The sequence below is a fragment of the Peromyscus maniculatus genome, chromosome 18 (genome assembly GCF_049852395.1).
Source record: "Peromyscus maniculatus bairdii isolate BWxNUB_F1_BW_parent chromosome 18, HU_Pman_BW_mat_3.1, whole genome shotgun sequence".
Lineage (NCBI taxonomy): Eukaryota > Metazoa > Chordata > Mammalia > Rodentia > Cricetidae > Peromyscus > Peromyscus maniculatus.
The window spans coordinates 17709592-17735995 of record NC_134869.1 but is presented as its reverse complement, the minus strand read 5'-3'; the positions used below and the strand labels follow the sequence as shown (position 1 = coordinate 17735995).

At 42.7% G+C, this 26404-nt stretch overlaps 1 long non-coding RNA gene across 1 annotated transcript; it reads right to left on the bottom strand.

Moving 5' to 3' along the window:
* Positions 1–203: 203 nt before the first annotated feature.
* On the bottom strand, positions 204–25035 carry LOC121823751 (uncharacterized). The gene is made up of 3 exons (XR_006065322.2): positions 24899–25035; positions 22805–22941; positions 204–8960 (listed from the first exon to the last, which is right to left on the bottom strand). It is a non-coding gene; the product is annotated as an uncharacterized LOC121823751 (long non-coding RNA).
* Between the last annotated feature and the right edge of the window lie 1369 nt (positions 25036–26404).

The window sequence follows — 26404 nt, the reverse complement described above, 5'->3', positions numbered from 1 at the left end:
AGGCAAGCAGTTTACCCATTCAGACATGTCCTGAACAATCTTTCTGAACTGTGAAAAATTGATTTCTTTTACCTAAATTCTGCATTAGTAATGAAATGCAATTGATGGGAGATTAAATTTTCCATGATTCATTCTGTAATATATGAAGTTCCTTGGTCTCTTTAACTTCCATGGATGTGTAGATGCACACACATACACAATGCTTCTTATGAATGAGTAGCATATTTTTAATCTTATGTGTAGTGCTGGGAAAATATGGCTTTTATTTATTACTAAGTTTATCATGGCTACTAAACTACATCTCAAGATCTTTGTTTTTCAATGTCCCCTCATTTGTTTATTACTTATGGACCCTCAAGGACTTATTTTTGACTGGACTCAGAAATAGAAGCTCTCATCGAGGACAGGCCATGTTTCTTGACGATCTGGTCCTGGTATTTTTCATTGGCTTCCTTCATTTTCTTGGCCAAAATTTACCTTATATGACAGCCTTCTTCTTGTTTTCCTTAGTGCATTGTTTCATTAGAGCAATATGTCAGGGTTTGCGTAGCAGGACATGTGGAGTAACAAGATGCTAAATCATGGGTACTTTGATCCTGGGCGTCTTCCCTTCTTTGTTTAAGGGTTCTCTGGCAACATATTGGCAGGCATCATCTTCTTCATAGAGACTGATAGGCTTTCAGATCCTGATAGCTCTTGGGCCCCAACCTAGAGATACAGTAGTGTCCATCAGTCCAGGAATAGCCTTCTCTCCATTGTTGTTTTTAAATAATAACCAAGTTGAGAACACTCAGACTGGCATCCATCAGTACATCTGCAAACAGACTTGTGCTTCCTCTCTCCAGATCTCCTTGGTCTATAACAGGAATGCCCCTTACTTGGCAACAGGCAGACTCTGCAATGGGTCAAGACACCTTGCTGTGGTGATATTTTATTTGTGCTCTAACAAATAAAGCTTGCCCGAAAACCAGAAGGAGGAGCTAGCCACTAGTTAACCATAGAGGTCTGGAGGTCTATACAGACAGACAGGAAGTGAGGCAGATCTGGGTGGAGAGAGGAAGTGATAAGGCGAGGTGGAGAGAGGAGCTCACTCTCTTTCAGTGGAGGATTTCATAGGGGTAAGAACTAGTGGCTGGCTGCTCTGCCTCTCTGATCTTTCAGCTTTTACCCCAACAACTGGCTCTGGATTTTTTTTTAATAAGACTGTTTAGCAATTCGAGTTATATCTTGCTTTATGGAAAAACCTTGTTTGTCATTTCCACCACTGATTTGGACCACACAAACCTTCTATTCTTCACCCAGAGCATGAGAAGCTACTTGTGTGGCCTTGTCCTTCTCATAGAAAGTACAAAGCTTGTGTTCATCATCCATTTTGATGGGTTTCTGACAGGAAGTGGCGAGGAAGGAGATATTCAACTTCATTTTGACATGGCCAATTGCCTAAGAGGGGCTACAAAAAAAACCTTTTACATTTTAATATCTTGACATAAGTCCTGGTGCTACTGTTCCAATGCTTATGGCTTCAATTTTTCTCAAACTTATACGAATAGTGTTGAATACACACCTGTACATGGATGGTGCTATGGATGTGACAGGATAAGACATACATGTTCTTGGGTCTATAGTATAGAGGTATGACCAATAAATACACAGAGAAGCATATGATTAGTCATTGTAACCATCCCTGGCTGATTTTCTTAACTTAATTACAAATTTCTAGACAGCATTAAGTATGTCTTATACTTGTTGGGTCTGTCCACCATGCTTGGTTGAACTCTCAGTCATTCTTGGTTGATCATTAATTATCTGACCATCTGGCTAGCAGGAGGAAGCTGAGACCTGAGCACTTGTTGGCAGAAGGAATTCTTGAGACTGCCACAGACTTCTTCTTGGCTACCACTTTTGTTCTTTTCCTCTTAGGGATATGCTTACATTTTTGACATTGGCTTATGATGTGGCCAGAGGTTAATTGATTCTATTAGAGAGTCGGTGTCCGCTCATGAAATTCAAAGTCTGAAGCTGAGGTCAGAGGTGCTGTTTTCTGTGCCGGACTCGAGTTAAGCAGGTGGGTAATGCAGTTTCCTGTGCAGGTGATAATGTTGAGTTAGCACAAAGCTGGTTCCATCTCAGATGCCCCCAAGCAATAAGTTGTCTAAAATGAACTAAAGTGTTCTTTTAACCAAACTTAGTTTGCCCCCAGATTCTGACCCCTGAACAGGGCAGGTTTCATTCTACATTCCAAGGCAACATTCCTTGTGTTATCATACTCCACTGGGGACTTGGTTAAAGGAAGTTTAATGGGACTACGGCCTCTCATGCTGCTTGGAATTCTCTTGTCTTGTTCCTTAATAAGGTTAAGGGTTGCGCTGATCTGAAAGGGACCACATGACCCTTAACCCTACACCCTGCTGAGAAGAACCTGAAGTCTTAGCAGGAAGAGCCATATTACTTGGCTGAGAGAAGGCAGGGAAAGAATCTGACAGATAGGAAATGAAGCCAAAATTTTCTTCTATCAACTGCTGACATAGTTTAAGAAGCTTTCCCTGAAGCAGGGCTTTTCCCCCTTACATTATGCTACTAAAACAAAGGATCATATTTCATCCATGTTCAGACATATTATTATGTTTGAACACCTTTGGTTTCCAAGGGGATATGCCCAGGTAAGAGGAAGATGTTTTCTCTCAGGGGATCCTAGACTTGTCTCCAATGTAAATGTCGATGACCCAGTTAGGCATTTTTATGCTTAACTCATAGTTGGCTGTCCACATTGCCAGGAACACAAATAAAAATCAATGATTGTTTGTTAGTATTTGTATGTTTCATGTAGGCAAGTATCATTCCACACATCCACTGCTAAGATAAAAATCTGAACTATCTGGAGAAATGGTCTGTTTTCCAGTGTACCATATTAGTTCCTCATGACAGCTGTAACAAATAACTGCAAATTGAGTGACTTAAAACAATGGATATGCATCATCTAACAGTCTGGATGTCAGAAGTCCAAAATGGGTCTGACTCGGCTAAAATCAAGGTGCTGGCTAGGTGCATTCTTGTCTGGAAGCTCTAAGGGACAATCTGTTGCCAAGCTCTGACTGGCTTCTAGAGAATACACATGTGCCTTCTGTTAATAGCACCTTCTCCCATCATTAAAATAAACAGTGTTAGAGCATCTTCCTGATGTTGCCATCTCTCCAGCTATCTTCTGTCTCTGCCTCCACCTTTTAAAATACCCTTGTGATTGCATAAACCAACTTGAATACACCAAGGCAATTCCCTTAGTTAAAATCAGACTTAAGGTTGAGTAACAGTCACAATTTCATCAGCAATTTTAATTTCCCTTTTGCCAAATAATCCAGACTATTCATAAGTTCTGGGAATGAGGTTGTGGGCATCTATTGTGGATTGTATTCTTCTAGTGTTGATAGGCTGAAACTATAACTCCCAGGGTGATAGTGTTAGCAGGTAGAACCTTTGACAAGTGATTTATTTTCATGAGGAGCTTTTCCGCATGAGATCTATATCCTCATGAAAAGGGCCTGGTCGAGCTCCTTGGCTCCCTTTCTGCCAAATGAGGACAGAGTGGGAAGGTACTGTCCATGAACTTGGAAGATAGCCTTCACCAGACACTAGCTCTCATGATGCCTTGCTCCTGGACTCCCACGCCTGTCCGAAATGAAGTGTACTGTTCAAGCTGCCATGTCTGTAAGAATCTGTTCTACAGCAGTCTGAACTAAGACAGCGTCTTTGAGGGACCATTATTCAGCTTAGCATGAGTCTTTTAAAATTTGATGTTGTCAATTCCAGGGCCTGAATCCCATGATCTGTTTTTGTCTGTAAAATATTTTAAGAAGGAGTCCTAGCTGGTCTATCTCTCCACCGTCTACACTGGTCTTGATTCGGGGCGATGTCATAACACTCTCAATTTTGTGACTTAAGCAATTAGACACAGGCATTGATTATCAACCATCTGATGAGATGAGAAATTGCAGCTGAATTACTTATTGATTATGGATGATTGCGGTGTGATGTTTTCTGCTGTGTGGCAATCTTTGCCCTGACTTTAAGGTGGGATCAAGCCCGAGCTTTTCTCTGATATGACTTATCACTCCACCTTCGATCTGCTGCTTCTCTATGTGCCTGATCTCGCAGACACAGTGACCAGAATGTTGGTGTCATTTCCAACACCCTAGAGCATCTGTTCTCAGGCCCTGGACACACCCTGTTTGCGCCCTTTCACATCCCTGCCTGATATAGTCCCTTCTTTTCTCTAATTCCAGTCTGTGAACTGTTGGCTCCAGATTAATTTTTTTTCTAAAATCATTAATTGTACTAAATACTTAAATACCTACTAGGTATCTGGCCTTTCATAATGAGTTAACTGCTTGGTGAGAATTTGGCAATATGGATTCAAACATAACACCTACTATCTTTTAGGGTAGTTGAGTTGATGGGATTTGATACATGTAAGATGCTTTGATAGGCTTACATTAAGCATTCAACAATGTTTCACAGATATTCTGTGACAGTTATTAGTATCTATTACTGTTATGGATGCTATCCCACCTCTTATGACCATGGTTAGTGTCTGTCTGTCACTCTGTGTTGACAGACATACATGACATCCCTGTGCATGTTTCTCTCCATACCATCACTGGTCTGACCACCCCTTACGGGTAGCCTATCCTTCGCCCTTTGGACTTTCCCTTCAGCCTGCCACCATTGAGTGCCCATCCACAACCCTTGGGCCCAGGGAATCCAGTGGCTCTTCCAGGCAGGCATGAGAAGATCTCCTTTATCTTATCATGTCTTCTTGCAGGCATCCTCTCTGGGCCTGCACATCTGAGACCTCAAAGGCCAAGCTTTGAACTTCTAAAGAAAGGTGCTTCTCTTCTATTTTTTTTTTCTTTCAACCCTCTCTGAGTTTGAAGATCCATTGTTGAATATAAAAAAATGTCAGAGTATAAAGAAAACACTAGGAGGCTCTTATCCTCCCCAACTACAATCTTATACATAAACACACATGCTCATGCACACACTAACACACACACACACACACACACACACACACACACACACACACACACCACATCACACACATACACAACACCACACACACACCACATCACACACACACACACACACCACATCACACACATACACAACACCACACACACACCACATCACACACACACACACACACACACACACCACATACATGCATATACACACAAATACACAGAGACTAATTAAAGTATTAACAAACTACATTTTTTAAGAAGTATCTTGAACAGTAGCTACAGCAACGACTATTTACTAAGCTATTTCTACACACTAGACACCGTCTTTGGCTTCCCGATGCCCTTCCCTCTACCTCCTCTTTCTTGGTTCTTCTATCTCTATTGTCAGAGTTCTTTCCTGGCTCTGGATTTGTACTCTTGCCCCCGAGTCTCCATTTCTGGCATTTCTCTTTTCTGGTTTGACTTTTTCTTTCTTGTCCTTTCATCTAAACCCTTTCCATTCTTACTCTTCCTTTGTAAAGTCATAGTACTCCTTTAAAAAAAGCTCCATGAACCAAAAAAGTGAAGCCAAAGTGAAGCATCTTAACATTGAAAAACTGACCAAGGAAACAAAATCCAACACCCAACAGAGAACACTCCTCAGTACTGTTGCATTCTGGAAAAAAAGGCAGTACCTGCTGGGCACAGTGGGTAAGCTTGTGCTACCATACAAGCCTGGGGATGCAAGCTCCCCAGAACCCACTTAAAGACTGGAGGAGAGAAGAAATGCCACAAAGGTGTTCTGTGACATCTCCAGGTACACTATGGCACAATAACAAAAATCTGAAGAAAATCATAACTGTCACACAAATATACAGAAGGCATAGATGTTGCATGAGCAGTAATAATCTCAAATGAGCACAGACCTAGAATGGACCAAATCTTTTCATCCGCAGAACAGAATTCTGAGTTTACCAACCTATTTATGTTACTGGGTATAAATCAGCTCAGGAGGCTCCCACCTTCTGCAAGACTTGCAGAGCAATAGCAAAAAAATATATCATAAGATTTTTTTTAAGGAATACAAATTATGATAAATATATTTAAAATAGATCCGATTTCTAAACCTTGTTTTGTTTTGTTTTCATAGAAATCGAGGCAAATCTGTGTGGACTTGAAGGGATAGCCGGAAGAGGAGGGACTTACTGAGATTTCCCAATAAGCTTAATTCACTCCCAGAAGCAGCTGGAGTGGAAGTTAAAGTTGGGGCAGAAGGCATTAAGGGAGCTTGTTCTGGAGCCAACCAACCCCCTGTAGGTAGTTCCTTTGCCCTCAGTGGGGGAATTTGGGTTCTGTTCAACAGTTGTGATGGCAGAGATAATAGTGACCCAGCAGACAGAAGAAGCCTTGGGGCTCAGATCATCTCCATTTCAAGAGCATGGGTTCATCAATGAGTTTCTTTGATAAAAGCTGAGTTTTAGGGAATTCCCAAACACTGGGAACTATAAGCATACACAAACTTACATACATACTTTGTGTATGTGTGTGAGCTTGTGGGTAGGGGACCCATAAATGGAAACATCCTTTTAACAGAGACGCCCAGGAATTGCTGTTTATACAAGAAATTACATGATCCCCCTCAATGAGATCTCAGCCTTATCTATCTAACACATCTGGGGCGAAGCCAATTTGATACCCACACTCCCAAACTTTCCCCTCGCCTTCCCTCTCTATTTTGGCATCATCAATGGCCTCCTTGGCATCTGGAAACCTGACTTTCTACTGTGTTTCTTCCCTAGAGCTTTGCCTTTGGAGGCATTTCTGCCCATGCTTCCAGCAACCCATTTGAGTTTTCTACATTTTAAGTCCCTTAGCATGTTGCGAGAGATCACAACGGTCATCTTCACAGTTGTGAGGTTGAACAAAGGTCTCCTGACAGTGCTGGTGATGCCTTTGTCTGGGTCTTTCTGGTACTTCTCTCTCGCTTAGTGTAAAATTACCTGCATTGATTGTACTATTTATTTTGTTATTACTGTAGTGTTTATCCTTTAAGCATTAGAGGTAAAATTGCATAACTAAGTATCATTGGTTTATCTTCTTGTGACCGTTGCCTTGCTGGCTTATTCTAAAACAGGAAAGAGTTCTGAAAAAGACCTTAAAAATAGAGCAAATTGTTCTGTATAGTGATTAATGAAGGGACCTATCTTTTGAGGTCCTGTCATGATGCTGAAAGTTAACTACTGAGGTACGTGAGATGATTTTAATGGGATTTGATCTTTTGTTCTTAATTTAAAAAATTGTATGCATTTGTATGATGTATGCTGGTACAACATGCACACAAGCTTGTGGTGTCTATGCCCATACATGCATATGTAGGCTCTAGCAGGACTTCAGGGGTCTTCCTTTACCATTCTTTATGTGCCTTATTGCTTTGATGCAGGGTTTCTCACTGAAACGGAGGCTTCCTGGTTCAGCCAAGTTGGCTGGTCTGTGAGCTCTTAGAACTCTGCCCGCCAGTTATGAGGTTAATAAGCACAGGCACACATAAGTACTACCTTGCTTTTTCCCGGTGTGTTGGGGATTTGAACTCAGGTCTTCATGCTTGCCAAGACTCAGCCCCTGGGTTTGATATTTTTACATAAATGCTTGCCAATTTGGGTGCAACATTTCCTCATTGAAATAAAAAAGAAAACCGCTTCTGAAGAATAGCCCTCCCCACAGATGTCTTTTTAGGACCAACTAGGGCTCCAAATAATGCTGTCAAAGTGTCTTGTTCTTGTGAGGGGCAGAAAGATTCTTTTGCAATGCTCTCTGATCTGCGGCCTTGGTTGCCTCCTCTACTTTTAAGGAAAAGACAATACAAGATGACCCGTTCTTCCCAATGATAGGAGTTGCTAATTATCTCTAAAATCTCACACTGCAAAAGTGAGTACCAATGTTACAAATGAGGATCGATGTTCTTCCAAAACTTTAGATGAGTTTCCCCTGCCTGGAGAATGCTCCCCATTTTCATCTTCATCAGCTATAAATGCCAAAAATACACGTGTAAATCAATCAGCCTTGTGTGTGCGCACACGTATGCGGTGCACAGGATGTGGTTAATTTAGAAGGACTCAGAGGCAACGTGTTGAGATGGTTGTTGGTTCCAAGGTGCCACAGGAAGATTTTGATAGATGTTGTTTACTGTCGCCAGGAATCTGAATCAAGCTTTCCAGAGAAAGGTCATTAGTGACACTCAACAAATCACTTTTATGTTGTAGCCGTTGTGAAAGTCAAATGGAAATTGTTTTGAAAAGTCAATCAGAGCAAGGATCCCCATAAGTCTGGTTAAGGGAACTTTTCTCAAACTTACCAGTTTGTGGCCAAAATAAAATCCCCTCCCGCCCCCTCCGCCACCAAAAAAAGGTCAGAAACATAACTAAAGGTGAAAGAAATAATTAGAGGAAAGATTTAGCTTCATTAAACAAGATGGGAAGAAGAAGTCCCATAGAAGTATTTGTCAGGGCAACATGGCCTCTCCAGAGCCAGAACATCTAGGCTTTCTTCGGATCCCCTCAACACTGTGAGCACTTAGCAACAGGAGGCTGCCAACCAGACTAGACTGGTTTGCCAGGCAGAGACTGCCAGGTCAAGCAGAAAGGCCCAAGGGGGCTGGAGGCTGGAATTAGGAAATTGAAGACTAGCTGAAAATTTGAGATTTCCTGTACTTAGCTGAGGACCGGGGAGAGATCTGACTTGACCGCATCCAGAGAGGACAGCTTCTGTGTCTCCGGGCCGGCTTTGGAGTGAAGAGGTCGGCTGCATTCCAGCGCCCTTGTTGGATTCTCGTTGAAGCTTGAAAGCATTCAAAAGTAAAATTCGATTGATCTAAAGGTCAGGAGGGGCTGGAGCAAGGCATGACAGGTTTAATGTCCAGTTCTGGGTGTCTTCCTGGGACTTTACCTCTTTAACTCCGTACCTCATCTATAAAAATAGAAGAAATGAATGTTTACAAGTGAAAAGGAGAATACATTAAAATTAATACTAATGCCCCAAAGTAAACATGCCAATTCTTTCCAAAAGGATAAATACAAATTGATATTTTTAATAACATTTCAACCCAAACTCTATATAACATTTAAACTGTGAATAAGTAATAAAAACAAAGACAAAAAACCCAAAACAAACAAACAAACAAACAAACAAAACCAAAAAACACTGCCCAGTGGCACATGATGGTTAATGAGGGCATGCATGCTTCCTAGTAAAGCAAAAGGCTGACTGGGACTCTACTCTCTCTTTGGATCTCAAATACGAAATTCACTTACTTGGCAGGAAAAAATAAATAAAAATCAAGTTAAAATTAAAAAGGAGGGAAAGACTAGCACAAGGTTGAGTGAAATCAGGAAAATCAGACTAAGTTTGGGAATTGTCAAGGGATACTCCACTGTGTCTCCCCCTGGCCGGCTCCTGATGGTTCCGTGGCCAGTGTGAGTGAGGTCTATCCACTATGGCTTCCCTACCTCTCGGATTCCCAGTGACAATCAAATTCACCCTCTTCACCCCTGTGCGCTCCCTCAAAGTTACCCTTTGATTAATTCTGCCAATTTAGTGAGCTGCCTCGGTCATTTTGATTCAGTGACATTTCCAATCCATCTCCAGTGTTTTCCTCCTCCACCTCCAGTCTGTGTTAGCACAGCCATATTACTTTGATGTATGTTGCCCCAAGCTCCGGAGCCTCGCAGCCCCAGAGAAATCACTAACGTGGCATGTCTGATTTTCCTAATCTAGAAGATGGCAGAGCTGAAGTGTCTCTGTAATGGAAAACATTTTACATAGTAAATATGAATGGCCTCGCTCTCTCCTAGGTCACACTCATATTTAACATCTATTTCACAGGCAGCGTTTCCCCCTCCATTCTTCCTGCTTGGCGTTTTCAGATCAGGATTCCTAGCAGCCATTTCTGGCTAAATCGGTCTCTGGGTTGGGGACAGCACAGCACTGTTTACCTCCTAATAGCCTATTTATATCAGAGGTGTATTATCAAAATGCTAGAAAAAGATGAAAAGGTAAGGAAGGAAATTGTGCACTGTTCATAATTACACTCCCAATGCCTAATGTTCCTGCTGACATTGCCTAGCATCTTGCCTGGTCTGTAATAGGTGTTGGCGATGTATTTTTTTTTCCCCAAGTGAGCAGTTTTGTTTATGGGATGAAGTACCAGTGCCCAAAATGAACAAAACCTAAGTTTCTAGAATCATGTTTTAAGCTTCAAAGGTATTCTAGGAGCAAAAGATATTTATAATCTGTGGAGCCAAAGATATTTGCAATCTGTACGTAATTAGCACCCCATATCAAGAAAACTAATCTCCAATTAGGGACCAGAATTGCTTGGTCCTTGCTGACTGTGGGCAATGAGAGGCAAGGGGAATCATTTCTTTTCTCAATTTGGCCAGAGACATTACACAAATCTTTAAAAGCAACACATTTTTCTTAATTCTTTGCGAGTTTCATACATGTCTACAATGCATTTTGATCATATTCACCCCTACTTCCTCTGTTTCAACTCTTCTTGGACACCTCCAGGACTCCCTCACATTTTCAAAAGCTGTCCTCTTGAGTCCAATTAGTGCTGCTTATGTGTGCAAGAGTGTATACATGAGTGTGTGCATGGGTGTGTACAAGAGTGTGTGCATGAGTGTATGTGAGAGTGTGAGGCATCCATTGGAGTATGGCCAATTTAATTTAGCAGAGAAATATCCCTGAAGAAAACTGATTCTCCCTTCCACAGCAGGTATCAACTGTCAAAAGCTCCTCAGCTAGGGGGAGGGGCTTCTGAACCCCACCCCTTTAATGCTGAAATTTTAGCTGGCTTGCTCTTGTACAGGTCTTGTGCCCACAGCCATGGCTGCTGTGAGTTCATGAGAGTAACAGCCCTGTCATGTCCAGAACATCCTCTTTTCCAGCCATCCTCTCTGAGCTCTGAGTCTTACAATATTTCTGCCTCTTCCTCTGCAAAGTTCCCTGAGTCTTGGGGGAAGGAGAGGGAGGAAGGTTGTGACACAGGTCTATTTATGGCTGGGCACTTCACACACATCTGTTCTCTGCATGTTGACCAGTGGCGAAGCTCTCTATTAACTAATGTACACTGCCAAAGGAAGCTTCTGATGAGAACTGAGTGCTGCAATAAGAACTTATAAGGCAGTTTGATATTGTGCCCATTTAACAAAGAATAGTAGTAGATTCTCTATTTGGCCAGTGACATTTCCAATACTGTTTAATGTTATACTTTCTTTCCCTGGCCTCCTTGCACATTCTGACAATTTTTCTACCCTCCCACATTCTTAGCCAAAGACCTTGAATTTGTCTCTAGATCTTTGTTTCCTCTTGGTCCAAACTCCAGTGAGTCAACATATCTATCTCCTTGTTACTACCCTCAAGGACTTCAGAATACAACCTTCTCTCGCCGCCTACTACAGATTTCCACCTGCCACCTTCCTCTGGATGATCCTAACAGCTTTCAGAATTATCAACACAGCCTGCAAATGATTCCTCAGGATTCTCTGTTGTCCACTCAATTCTCCTCTGCTCAGTAGCATCCACAGCTCTTCATCTCACTCAAAGGAAAAGCCAACCACATTAGTATTGGTCTTCTCCACTTAGGACTTTTTACTGGGACCTGTTCCCCTTCTGTCTTTCCACCACCACTCCAACCACTCTACCCTGCCCACCCTTGTCCTAGCTGGGCCACAAGCATGCTATCTAAGTGTTTACCATTGCTTCTACCATGATGTTCTTCCACATCTATGCAACTTGTGTAAGTATTTACCTAAGTTACCTTACTGGAGTCTTTCTATGATGCTTGGATTTAAACTGTCTTTTCACCTCTGCCTCTCTGCTTTAGTTATTGCAACGCTTATCTTGTGACCTACTTCTGCTGTCTAATTAGAATGCTAATTGTAGGTTTTCACCACTAGAAAGTGAGATGCCTCTGCTGCAGTCCCAAAATTTATCAGGGAGCCAACTGATCAGATAGCTGCCACCAAATGAGTGAATGAATGGATGGATGAATGGATGGAAGAACATTTTCCTATTGCTTAGACCAGGATGCAATCCTTATTTGATTTCTGTACCTCTTCACAACTAAGTGGAATGTTTCTTTCTATAACAGAGCTTACTGGCATGATATAATATATATTTGAAATTATATGACAGAGTTCTGCCAGGCCTATCCTCCAAATGAATGCACTTTTCAGTGTAATTACTTCAAGCTTCATGGGAATGAGACCTATCGATCCAGAATTGCATGCTTCTTTATCAAATTGCCTTTAAAAATTATTGATACTCTATTATGCTTCTGAGCCCATCTCTGTTTCTCGATACATAGAAATCTAGAGGGATAGCCTGAGTATCAGGGAAGGAAAGAAAGATGCCAGGAGAGGGGAAAGCAGTCGAAAATACTGTTATGCTAACACCCCCATAACTAGTGTCAACCAGTTTCATTGAGCTTCTGGTATGTCTAAGGTCCATTTCAATTTGTGGAAAAAAATCATTACAAAGTTTAAGTCCTAGAAGATAGTAGGTAAATTATCATTTCAAAAGTGAGATTATTATAAAAGGGACAAGCACAAATACTCGTCTGAATAGCTGTTGGCATTATTGACTGGAGAAAGTTATAATAAGATTTATCATAAGCCATAGCCACCAAAGAAAAGTTGTCTCAGTAAAGAGACTGCTCCCCAAAGCCCACAAAAGTAGTTTCTGTGTACGAAAGTCAATTAAGGAGCCTAATTAGTAACATTTTATTTCAGTAGTAATGATACTCTTTGGCATTGTTTGGGACTTTGTAACAATGGAAAATGTGAAAAAATAGCAAAATGTGAAATGTGAATATGGACAGTGTTTGCCCTTATCCAGCTCCAAAGACATCAAAACTGCCTGAGTTTTCAGGCTGAAAATGTTAGTAGAATGAAGTACTCCTGTCACCTGATGCCTGTTAACATCAGCTATATAAGTGATCGGTGGAGTGTGTGTGTGTGTGTGTGTGTGTGTGTGTGTTTGCAGGTGCCAGTGCATACATGCTTGTGTGCATGTATGTGTGCAAAACAGAATTCATCCCAGATGTAGTTCCTCAGAAACCATCCATCTTGTTTGTGAGACAGGCTCTCTTATTCCTTGGAGCTTGCTGCTTTAGCTAGGCTGACAGGCAAGCCAGCAATCCCCAGCAATCCCTTTGTCTTTGAGTCACAAGATGTGCCAGCATGCCTGGCTGTTTGACGTTGGTGCTAGGGACTGAACTCCACTCCTTAGGATTGTATGGCAAGCACTTTACTGATGGAGCCATATTGCCATGCCTGGCTTTGTTTTTCTTTGAAGAAGAGTTGCCACAGCATAGGTTGAACTTGAACTTGGTAATCCTCCTCATGCCTCACCTCTGATGTGCTGGGTTTACAGATGTGTTAGTTAGCACATGGACATAAATGTGTGTTTATATGGTCCTAGAATACACTCAAAGACGACAAATATAATAAGTTCTTTATATTATGTGGAATAATTAGGTGAGCCTTTATACTCAGGTGACCCATAGGTATGTTTTCAAGTTTAAACTATAAAGTTATTATTTAGGTTAACTATATTTCATATACTCCTTTTTTTTTTTTTGGTTTTTCGAGACAGGGTTTCTCTGTGTAGCTTTGCGCCTTTCCTGGAGCTCACTTGGTAGCCCAGGCTGGCCTTGAACTCACAGAGATCCGCCTGGCTCTGCCTCCCGAGTGCTGGGATTAAAGGCGTGCGCCACCAACGCCCGGCTCATATACTCCTTTATAAAACACTAATTTATATGGCTTATAACATACCAGCCCTCACACTGCGCTAGACCCTCCCACATCAATCACCAATCAGGAAAATGCCCCCACAGACTTGCTCATAGGCCAGTATGGTAGGGGCGACCTCTTCTGAAATGACTCATGTCAAGTTGACATGAAACCAGCCAGCACTGGAGAATAAGAAACTCAAGGAAACTGAGACATTTTACTCGTTTTTATAGTTCATATCTGAGTTACTTCTCCTATCATTGTGGTAAACTACTCTTGACAAAAGCAATTTAAGAGATAACAGGTTTATTCTGCCTCAGAGTTCAAGGGTTAGCCCATTGTGATAGAGGAAGTTCAGGCAGCAGAAGCTTGACAAGGCTGGTCACATCCCATCTATAGTCAAGAAGCAGAGAACCATAGTATATGCAGTTGCTCAGTTCCTTTTCTCTACTTACTCAATCCAGGATCTCTATCAGGAAGTGGTGAAACCACCCACAGTAGGTGGGGCTTCCCGCCTGAATTAAAGAAATCAAGATAATCCCCCACAGGCATGCCCAGAGGCTATCTCTAAGGTGAGTCTAGATTCAGCCAAGTTGACAACATTACCTATTGCATCCAGTGTTTTTGTCAAAACATAGGAAATATTATTGTGAACTGTTTAGAATATTCTAGAGCATTATTTATTTACTGGACTGGGTGTGTTGACATTTATATGCATTATTTGACTTTAGATAAATTTATTTGCACCAAAGGCATTGGTAGTTGTACTTACATATGCAACTGGCAAATTGGCATCTAGGATCTAAAAGAGAATGCTACAAAAATATTTGAAGTTGATGCACTAAAAGGAACACAGTTCCAGATTTTCTTATCCACCTCTGTTGGTCTTATCCTGGTAAAACAGTATAATTTCTTGGGAACAATTCCCAGAAATAGGAGATTAGTTAAAAAAAATACTCCCTCAATTGCAGCTCTTTCAGTTGTCAGAGGTATAACTAAAGGCGAACTGGTTTAAACACATAAATAACAAAAAAGTCCAGAAGCAGGGAGGACCTTGGGACTGACTCTATTCAGGTCTCAAATGATGCAAAGAAGAGCTCTTTCTCTAGAGGAGTCTCACTTTCTGGCATTACACACCTGCAAAACACCTATAAAGATATCACTTGGGTACCCAAGTTCAAGTTCCTCAGAGAAGAATACCCGCTTCGTCCTCCTTTTAGCTACTTTACTTTGATTGGTCATCTACCCATTTCTGAACAGTAGCTGTAGCCAGGAAATACAATCTGGTTGGTTAGGAGGGAGTCACATGTCCAGGCTTGGCGCCAAGTGTGGCGTCAACTCGACCAGAAGCTGAAAATCTAAGATGGGCAGGGGATGAATGGTTTCTCAGGTGAGTATTGAGATACGGACATTAGGAGATAGACCACAAAACAAAAGAAAAGGTATCTAATCAAAAGAGAAAGGGTCAGCGAGAAGACTCCAATTGATGGGAACTTCCTGAGGTAGAGCAGAATCCAAGGAGGAGCCTCAGCCAGGACATGTCACATGCGTGTGTGTGTGTGAAAGTGTTGGCTATGTCTGCGTTAGTCACTTGTGTCTAAGTGGTTCTTTCTAGGTAGGGCTAATGGGAAGAAGCCTTTTTATTTGTAAAGTTTTGGACCTCTTTATTTTTTAATGTAAATATTGCTTTATTTTTTTTCCCAATTGCAGATTTCTGTAAAACAAAGCAAAACAACAGCTTGTGAAATGCGGCAAAGCAGGGAGAAGTCACTCAAACTCATCACCTAGATATTTTCTCAGATAGCGTCTTGGCATATTTCCTCTCCCTCTCTTATTTTGCTTTTAATATTTTATGAATAGCGTACAGAGGTTAATGAAATAGTGGCACTTTCTGGCCAGTAGCTGGGCACCTAGGCCTAAAGTTTCAAATCTAAAAGGTTTTGAGGGCATTTAATGTATGAAAACAAACTTTGGAAGACAACTGCATTTCCTCGTGTTGTGTTCTATCCTGCAGGCAAGACATTACTCTCGCTCAAGACCCGAAAGGTTATTTCCGTGATATTGGCTTAAATCAGAGAGTCAGATCAATCTGTCATATGTCCCTGAGTTTTCCAATCAACAGGATTTACAATATTATTAATCACACTCTTATGTCATTTTATCTACGTAAAGGGCTGGGATGAGGCTCCTAGGAGAAAACACTAGGTGTCATATTTCTAATGCACTTGATATTGGCCTGCCAGAGAGCTTCTATCCATTCATATTGGTGTATTCTCCTATTAAGTCATTTTTACAGTAACGAGGGAGTAAAGCAAGGCAGACTTCAGCCTGTTTTCCTTCTCCAGATACAATTTGCTGCCTTTCAAATGGAAATCCCGTTCAAGAAGGTTGTCCAAGAATGAAATTCCCCAGTGCTATCCTGGAGCTTCATCATCCAATTTTCCATGTACCAGTGAGCACCATGGACCCTACTTACTGAGCAAGATCTAAGTGCCTATTCTTTTCACAAAATGCTATCCTGATGACCTGTGATTCTTCTCATTGTTGAAACACTGCCCCGAAGATCCCCTGACCCTTCCATAGGAGCTGTAGATCCAGACTATTCAAACTTAGCCACAGTGAAGTCCTCTGGTTGCTCCTCATGCCCCTGGGATCTCAACCCTACTCCTGTCTCTTGGTCTGGAGAGACACCTGCTTGAATACTGTCCTAAGCCTGTTTGTTCTTCAGACCCTCTTCCTGGGATTGAGGAATATTAAATTCGATGTGCTCCAAGGGGGCAGCGAAACATAGAATTTTTGAGTTATCAGCGCTCACCTTTGTCTCCAGACTTTACTGTACATGGCTTAGCCTCACTCAGATGGCCAATCTGTGAAGCTCAAAGTCACCTTAGACTTGGTTTTCTTTCTTTTATCATCCCCCCGAGGGGCTCCAAAGCAGTTGTTATAAATTCCTAGTGGTTCTAAAGCCATTATTTTTCTAACATCTCCACCCTTCTCCCTTTGGATTTTGATCTCCTATCATAGGTACCCTTCCGGTGAGGAGCCAAAATGTCCTTGGTCACACTGGTATGTTTGAGATGGAGCAGACACAACTTGCCTCCTGGTCTTTACACTTTAGGCCACAAACTTGAAGGACCACGGATGAGTGGGACTTTCCTCAACAGGTCGCCAAGTCAGAGTTTCTTTTGACCTTACTACCTACACTGGGCCAGAGCCGGTCTGAAAGCAGAGCTGAACATGCGCAGAGAAGCTTCCTAAGGTCTGAAAGAACTTGGACCCCAATAACCCCCTCTTTCCTTCAGTGGGTTTGCCTTAGATGTTCCCATTGCCAATCCTATCCAATCCAGAACCAATTAGCCTTAACTATGTTCAATTCTAGTTTTTAAGAAATCCTTTCCCTTTCTCTCTTCTCCCTTATAGGCAAAATTCTTGCGTGGCCTCCAATAGATATCACGGTGTTCCTGCTGTCAGTGTGCATACCTCTGGTTTCGTCCTCTCTACTCCAGACCTCACTCATATTGTCCCAAACTCTCTTCTTATATGATGATGGCCCGAAGCTACTATTAACTTACCTTTTCCTTAATATTCGACCCCCAGAACTACTTCACTCTCCTGGTACACTTCCTGCCTCTGTGCCTGCCCTTTTCAATCTCTTTGTTGGATTTTCAGAGTAACATGAATGAAACAACCAGAGCCACGCAGTCCAGGCTGGCCTCGACTCTCCACAACCCTCCGCTTTAGCCTCAGGTACTGGGATTCTAGGAGCACGCCACTGTGCAGGGCTTTGCTCTCTCCCGCTGGTCCTGACAGGACCTAATCTCTCATTTTTGCTCACCTTCCTGTTTTCAGCAACGGCACAGGTTCAAACACTATGTTCACTACTGTAAGTGAGCCTGAGGCGCGTAGCACATCTGTGGCCGCTGGTGCTCGGTTTCAACTCCAGAAACAATAGAAACAATGAGACTATAGAAACTGGTTATCGTGTCTCTTGTTTAGACCAGTGCTTCTCAACCTTCCTGACGCTGCGACCCTTTACTACAGTCCCTCATGGTGTGCTGACCCCCCCCATCCATACAATGATTTTCATCGCTACTTCATAACCATAATTCTGCTACTGGGATGAATTGTATTGTAAATATTTTGGAGGATAGAAGTTTACCAAAGGGGTTGTGACCCAGAGGTTGAGCACTACCAGTGTACAGGTTTATCTACAGCTCAACATCTGCTGGAATGTGGGCACAATTCTGCCAGATCTGATTATTTTAAAAGAAAAAAATACATATCTGAATTTGTGTGAGAAATCCTTTCATTTTTATACTTTTAGGCATCTTAAAAGACAAACAAATAAAGTGCAGATGTGCTCAACACAGCTGGAGATCAGAGCTGTGTGGTGGTATTGTGTTCCCCAAAATATTGTGCACCCTAATAATCTATCTGGGGTCAGAGAACAGAACAGCCACTAGCTATAGAGGCCAGCAAATGGTGGCACTCACGCCTTTAATCCTAGCATTCCAGAAGCAGAGATCCATCCAGATCTCTGCGAGTTTAAAGCCACACTGGAAACAGCCAGGCATGGTGACTCACGCCTTTAATCCCAGGAAGTGATGGCAGGAAGCAGAAAGGTATATAAGGCGTGAGGACCAGGAACTAGAGCCTGCTTAAGCTTTCAGGCTTTTGAACAACAGTTTGGCTGAGATCCATTTTGGATAAGGACACAGAGGCTTCCAGTCTGAGGAAACAGAATCAGCTGAGAAGTTGGCAAGGTGAGGCTAGCTGTGGCCTGTTCTGTCTCTTCGATCTTTCAGCATTCATCCTAATAGCTTGCCCCAGGTTTGTTTTTATTAATAAGAACTTTTAAGATTCGTGCTACAGAGCTGCCCCAGGCTCAGGAGTTGCAAGCTCCTTCCTAAGGAACCTCATCCCAGCGGCCTATGTGATGGGCACGTGGATGAATGAGAAGAAGGATCTCTATCCTTCTGGTGTCTTTCCTTTTCCAACATGTCTTGGACCTGGTTGCTAGAATGCCCTCCATGAAACAGTCATTAAATAATGTTCCTGTCGAAACTCCAGATTCTCATTCATCGTTCACTTACCTTGTTAAAGGACAAGCCAAGCCTCCCTAAGCCAGAGCTCTGAAGTTTTAAATTCTCTCAGACCCAGAACTTCTTGAGCACCAGCATAATGCTACAAATGGGAAATTCCACCCATGGCCTCCCGGGATGGGTCACAGTGAAGACACAGGCAAAACCAAAGAATCGTACAAAATGACCTCTGTGTGGTGTGCACATTATTTATATGAAATATACATGAATGCTGCATTACAACTTGAGTCCCATCTCCAAGACAGATAATATTGTATATGAAAACATTCAAAAACCTGAAAAGTGTCTGAAGTTGGGCACACTTCTGGTCTCACCCAAGCCTTTCAGGGAAGGCCTATCTGACCTCTACAAGCCTACCAACAATGGCCTCAGCCCACTCTGTCCATGGGCCTCAAGCTTCTTACGTGTTTTCTCATTTACCAGTCCTTTAACCTGATTTTGTTCACAGACTTCCCCTGGGCCAGAATGTTTCCCTCTTCATCTGGGTAACACCAGACCAAGCTCCACCCTCCCTGTTAGTTGTGATAGTTACAACTAACTTCTCCTCTGACACCTTCAGAGGAAGGGGACATGATTAATTCCTCTCTTTTCCATCTTCCCAGGTGGCCTTAAAAGGTATGTATGTATGTATATATGTATGTATGTATGTATGTATGTATGTATGTATGTATGTATCTATCTATCTATCTATCTATCTATCTATCTATCTATCTATCTATTTGTGTGTGTGTGTGTGTATGTGTGTGTGTGTGTGTGTGTGTGTGTGTGTGTGTGTGTGTGTTGTGTGTCTGGGTATATGTGCTCTTGCACACACGTGAAGTCCAGAGAACTACTGTGAGGGGTGAGTTTCCTCTTTCAACCTGTTATGTGGTGTTCTGGAGATCAAACTCAGGTCACCAGACTTGGATGACAAGTCTCTTTACTTGTTGGGCCATCTTGGCAGTCTCTAGATGGCTCTATTTTTAAGATGTGTGTGTGTGTGTGTGTGTGTGTGTGTGTGTGTGTGTGTGTGTGTGTCTATGGAGGCCAGAGGAGGACATTGAATCCCTGCAGCTGGAGTTACAGGCAGGTGTGAGCGGCCTGACGTGGGTGCTGGGAGCCAATAATCTCAGGTTCTCTGGAAGAGCAGGTGGTTAGATGTTGTCATCTTTCCAGCCACAGTAACAACCCCATGGCCGTTAGAACACACACACACACACACACACTCACACACTCACACATACACTCACACACTCACACACACACACACATACTCACACACATACACACACACACTCACACACACACTCACACACACACTCACACACACACACACTCACACACACACACTCACACACATACACACACACTCACACACACTCACACACACACTCACACTCACACACACCATGGCTATGATGTAACACACACACATACACACACACACACTGTGGCTATGTTATAACACACACACACACACCATGGCTATATTATAACACACACACACACACACACACGCGCGTGCGCATGCACGCACGCACGCATGCACACACACCATGGCTATATTATAACACACACACTCACACACACACTCACACACACACTCACACACACACTCACACACACACCATGGTTATGTTATAACACACACACACTCACACACACTCACACACACACACTCACACACACACACTCACACACACACCATGGTTATGTTATAACACACACACATGCACACACACACACCATGGCTATGTTATAACACACACACATACACACACACACTGTGGCTATATTATAACACACACACAAACACCATGGCTGTGGTATAATACACACATACACACACACACACATACCATGGCTATGTTATATCACACACACATGCACACACACACACACACACACCATGGCTATGGTATAATACACACATACATACATACACACCATGACTATGTTATATCACACACACATGCACACACACACATGCACACACACACACACACACACACACACACCATGGCTATGTTATAGCACAGATACAGTATGAATTCTGTCTTCTCATAGACCTATTTTAACGGTCTATTTAGTTCTGTGATGAAACACAGACAATGTTCAGACTTATTCTTAGGTAAGCTCTTGCCTCTTATTGCTACTTTGTGTTTTAAGCTTAGTTTTTCATGGATTTGTTCACGTTTTAGGTAGAATGGAAACTCCCTAGAGTAGAGAACTTATGGTTCATGGGATGTCACAGTCTAATGTACCTAAAATAAATGTTTATAGACAGATTTTTCTTTGGGTTACCAGCTCAAAAAAAGGGACACAGATAGTTACTATTAATTATGAAAGCTGGGCCAATAGCTTAGGCTTGCCCACTAGCTCTTACAACTTAATTAAACCCATTTATATCAATCTACATTTTGCCTCATGGCTTTTTACCTCTCTTTCATTTTGTACTTCCTGTTTCCTCTTTGTGTCCTCTGGTGTCTCTTCTATTCTTCAATTCATCTCTTCTTCCTCTCTCTCTGCCCAGAAGCCCCACCTAACCTCTTCCTGCCTAGCTATTGGCCATTCAGCTCTTTATTAAACCAATCAGAAGGTGCCTTGGCAAAGACATATCTTCACAGTGTACAAAAAGATTATTTCACAACAAATGTTTAATAAATGTGTGATGTTCCCCCTTTGGGGGAAAGAATTATGTAGGCATTGAGCAAGTCTAGGGATGTGCTAGGTATTTGCTTAACTAAATTGATCCTAAGCAGCATCAAACTGGCTTTATAGTCCATTTTTTTAACGTGTACAATCAGAATTACAGATTTTATATGGCGGCTTAGCTTCACATAAAAAACAAATATTTTCTCATTAATCCCCCCATGCCAAGGATAACTGTTTTAGGGGTGCTTCAGAGTGTCCAACCCTCCATGCTTAAGCGGATGAAATCCCTCCTTCCTTTGTACCGCTTAACAAGTCCATTGTCCTACTTCTGAGCACATACAGTAGGAAGGCAAATGCCACCGTGGGGATTATTTCACTGTGGTCATTGCTGTTACATGGGGTGGGGGAGTGGTTTAGGATTATTTGTGGAACCCTATAAAAATACCCTCTGGTTCTAGGTCAGTCTGGTCTACAGAGTGAGTTCCAGGACAGCCAGGGCTACACAGAGAAACCGTGTCTCAAAAAAACAAAAAAACCAACCAACCAACCAACCAACCAACAACCAACCAACCAACCAACAACCAAGGAAACATCCTCCAATATAGTACAGACTGGGTCCTTCTTTAACACAATAGTATAACATGTCCATTACTTAAAATTCTCTGGTTGCAAGAAACAAAGGAAATCTATCCAATCTTTAATCAGATTGCCAGATAAATAATATTATCAATAAACTTCTTAAATCAGGTGAATTTTTATTTTATATATATATGGTGCATGTGTTTGTGTGTGTTTCTCCATAGACAAGTGATATTAAAGGAAAGTTACCTTGGTTTCTGGTTGGAAAGGTATCTCATAGTCTCCTTTATTTGAGCACCTCAAACAGGGTTCTTTTCCTATAACCCTGTCCACCTCAGCCCTGGCTTTCTCCCATTCTGACTCCATGGGAAAAATAGATCCCTAGAAAGGGGCCACTCCACTCCTCTAATGGGCACGGCTGCATTCCCGGCTATGATGGAGCTTCAAATCAAGACAAGTGGAAGGTCAAATCCAGGGTATTAATGAGAAAACCGTTTTTCTTCCTCGGAGGCTATTAAAATGATAGATGTCAGTGCGGCGGGCTAGAGGAAACCTCAATGCCTTGGGTGTTACCAACCATCGTTAAATCTCACACACGCGCATGCCGTTATACATCAGCTCTGTGTAGCCAAACTAGGGCCCTGGCCACTTCCCTGTCCTGTCTGTCACCGGCTGTCAAATCCCAAGCAAATACATTTACCTTGTTACCAATTCAGTGAGGAGCATCCAGGAGCGGCCCGAGCCCAATTTTGGTGCCTGCATGCCAAAGTTGGGTTCAAGCCAGGTTGAAGGGCAGGAGTCCCGTAGCAAAACAAATTATTTGGCTCAGAAGATGACCTGCGGAGGCAAAGCCTCTTTTACCCAAATGATGTTGATCTCTAAATCTTACCTCTCCATCAGCCGTAACTGGATTTAGTGACAGTTTTAAGGGCTGCCGTTTTACTAGGCAAGTGGTCAGGACTGATGTTTGAAATTAGAATGGATGAAAAAGGGAATGAATCTGGGAAGAGGCAGAGTGAGACGGGAAGAGGAGAGGGAAATATTTAGATGGCATCACCGTGGCAGTAATTTGCCATATTCATTCCGCCCTCCATTCTCAATTCAACTTTAATTGCCAGCTTATTATGTGCCGGACACTGTGCTAAATTCTGGGTGTGTCTGTGGTCCCTCGGGCTGCCCTGGGGTTTGGTGATTTAGTAGAAAGATTCGTGGAGCTGAGAAAACATATTCTGCTCAAATGTATGGTTGTTGTAATGAAAAAAAAATGAAGATTAAAAGTAACCAGGATCAGGGGAGATCAGGCCAAGCTCCCCATGGTTGTCTGTCAGTGGAGTCATGGAAGGAAGTCTTGTTTCCCAAAAGGGAAACATAATAATGTGCATGCAGTATTCCCAACCAAGAAAATCCACCATGCCTTCATATCCAGTTTTTTTTGGGGGGGGCGGGGGACCAGCATCTAGGTGTGGGGCACATGGATGACTGACATTAGGTCCGTAGCCCTGACCCCCTGAGGTCAAACTGATGTAGTATGGGCCAGGGCTCAGGACAGCAACAGCAGGCATTCACTATAAATCACATTGAAAGCATAAGCTATCTGGTCTGGCCTGAGGCTCCAGGTGCACAAACACAGCCAAATTGGCCAGCATGTCCTAACAGTATCTCACAGGGGCTGGTAAAGGCCTATCCAGCCTACGTTTGCTGAGTTTCTAGAGCAAATTGAATTAGGGAGAGAGCCAGAAAATCATGGGGGTCGTATCTGGTAGATCTTATCGCCTGGTGCATTTTAAGAGGCTCTCTCTAGTGGTTCTGATGGAAACCGAGTATAAAGGGAAAAGGGAAAATATTGAAACACCTAGCAGAAGGTTAATGCGGGATCTTGACAGGAGGTCTGGGACTCACAGCAAGTGCCCGCCGTGGGAGCAGGAAGCAGTGACCAGATTCTGGATGCATTCTGAATGTCGGGTCAGCAGAAATCTTGAAAAGATGAATGTGGAATGTGAAAGAAAGAGGCACTAAGAACGTCCTGTAGTGTAAAGTAAGGCTGGAATTTCCATGAGCTGTGGTGGAAATGGCTTAGAACCAATTTCCAGGACACACTGGCATTCTGTTTTGCTTAAGCATGCAGACTCTAACATGCCCTTTACATTTTCTTTTTTAAAACTTCTTTTATTTTATGCCTATGAGTTTTTGCCTGTATGCACATATGTGTACTGTGTTTGCGCTTGGTGTCCATGTAGGTCACAAGAGGGTGTCAGATCCCCTGGAACTGGAGATACAGAGGGTTGTGAGCCACCATATGGATGCAGGAAACCAAACCCTGGCCCTCTGCAGGAGTGAGTGCTCTTAACCACTGAGCCATCTCTCCAGCCCGACATGTCCTTTTAGATGTCACAGTAGAAGCATGAAGTTGCTCTTGCTGTTCATAGAAGCCAAGGGTAGAGCTCTGAACAGGAAAGATGCCAGCTTAGTTACGCCAGCTATTTAAATTTATAAGCCCCACTAACATCCCCAAGGATATGAGACTAAAGTGAGAAAAAAGCCAGAGGACTGCGCCTTAGGGCACATCAAATTATTAAGTTTAGGGAGAAGGTGAAAAACCAGCTAAGACTTGACTAGTGGCCAGAAGGACACTGGGAGAATATGTTTTCTGGAAGCCAAGAACAAGAAGGGTAACCTGGAGGAGGAGGAAGGAATATGAGAGCTGCTGTCTTAGCTAGGGTTTCTGTTGCTGTGAAGAGACAACATCACCATGGCAACTCTCATAAAGGAAAACATTTAATTGGGACTGGCTTACAGTTTCAGAGGTTTCGTCCATTATCGTCCTGGTGGGAAGTATGGCGGTGTGCAGGCCAACGTGGCGCCGGAGAAGGAGCTGAGAGGCAGGCAACAGAAATGAGTGTCACACCAGATCTAGCTTGAGCATCTGAGACCTCAAATCCTGCCCCACTGTGACATACTTCCACCAACAGGGCCACACCCACTCCAACAAGGCCACACCTCCTAAGAGTGCCACTCCCTGTGGGCCAAGCATTCACACACATGGATCTATGGAGGCCGTTCCTATTCAAACCACCACAGCTTCTGTGTCAGGAGGAGGGCTCTGGTGCCTTGACCGTGAAGGGCGGTGCCAAAGGCCTCAGTAGTGTGATTGGGTTTTTAATAAAAACCTTTTAAAATACCTCTGTTGGGTATTTAAGTCTTTCAATGTTACTGATTGTCAGTAGCCTCCTCCCCCCCTTTTTTTTTCCAAAATAATCAAGATTGACTTTTTTTTTTTCCTTTTCTTATTAGAGCAGTTTTCTTTTGGAAACAAAGCCAGTTCCTAATGTTGCAGCCAATAGAATTCTTTTTATTATTCAAAAGATGAACATAATGCTGAGGGCCGGTATTCACTGAGAGCCATGGTAAATACATGGTAGGCTCTACCCAGTGCTTCAAAAGGAGATACAACTACTCCTAACGTTTTCGAGACGATGTAGGTAGGATCAGCTGGGTTACGTCATCTCCGTTCCTGATGGTGAGATGGCAGACCAGTGATTTGAATCAGGTTGGTCTTCCTTAACTTATTTATGTAATGGTCCTCTTGACACTAAAATCTGTGGTTTGAATTTAAAAAAAATTTAGTCCATGTAAAATGCATTGGTCTCTAGTGCGACAGTTAAGTGCTTCGAAAAATCCTCATTGGATCTTACCGGATGGCCTTCTGTTTCTTGGGTGCTGGGGCCGCCTTAGCAAAGCTCAGCTGGCTGGAGGCTTTGGCCAGCTCCTCATCTCCCAGGTGAGATTTCTTCCCCTTTTTCTTGCTGCCATAGGAGACTGACACCATTTCAGGTTGCCTGGTTTAAGCAATTATACCTCCGGGGGATCTTGTTGCGTCTGATTTCTAAATGCTGGTTGTTTATAGAATTACTGCTCAGATCCCTTTAGTTCGAAATGAGCACGCCGATGAAACTGAAATGAGAGGGCTGCACGTCTAAATTGGATTATCGGCTTCCCTGGCGGACCCACGGGCGGGCACGCACACACACACACACACACACACACACACACACACACACACACCCTGCCCCCCCCCCAAAGTTGCCAGTCACTCGCAGCAGTTTAGTGAGATGGCTTATGTGGATGGTTGGGACAAGGAGCATCCAGTTAACTTATTAGTGACTGTGTGTCTTGAGGATGCCTGTTGCCACAGTAACCGGCCAACAGACCTACCCTACCTGGTTAAATTGGTTCTTAATTTTTATTTAAACTGCATTGAGAGGAGGGTAAGAGCCAACCATCAGTTCTAAATTGGTATGTT